Consider the following 491-nt stretch of genomic DNA (forward strand, 5'->3'; position numbering starts at 1 on the left):
TACAATTTCTCATATAGGCCTATATGGAATTTACCCGGTAGATAGATGCATTTGCTAAACAGTGTGCAGTATTATGGTTTGCCACAACACAGTTAACATCCATCTGGGGGCAATCAGTGTGTTTCTGTACATTTCTTTGCTTATATCCAAGTAATCTTTTATGTATATCATAGCTTTGCGATTATTTCAAGCAGAATATGGTAGTGGAAGTACCCTTGGAATTCAACTAGAGCACAAAAAGTTATTTCTATGTTGAGTCCTGTGTGTCAATAAAAATTCCCCATATCGGTGCTCTACTCATATAAAACTGGAATTGGAAAGAACTGCTCTATGTTCCCTATTGCAAAGTTGATGTTTCCTGATATATTACTCTTTGTGGCTGTAGTTCTGGCACCCAGGGTAGCAGAAACCCAGGGGAAAGTGTGTTTTAAGAAATTTTTCTCTTAGGCATTCAATTCCTAATTATTTAAAGTTTTTTTTACAACTTTTTT

This window comes from Aptenodytes forsteri, unplaced genomic scaffold, assembly GCF_000699145.1.
Source record: "Aptenodytes forsteri isolate BGI_AS27 unplaced genomic scaffold, ASM69914v1 Scaffold217, whole genome shotgun sequence".
NCBI lineage: Eukaryota > Metazoa > Chordata > Aves > Sphenisciformes > Spheniscidae > Aptenodytes > Aptenodytes forsteri.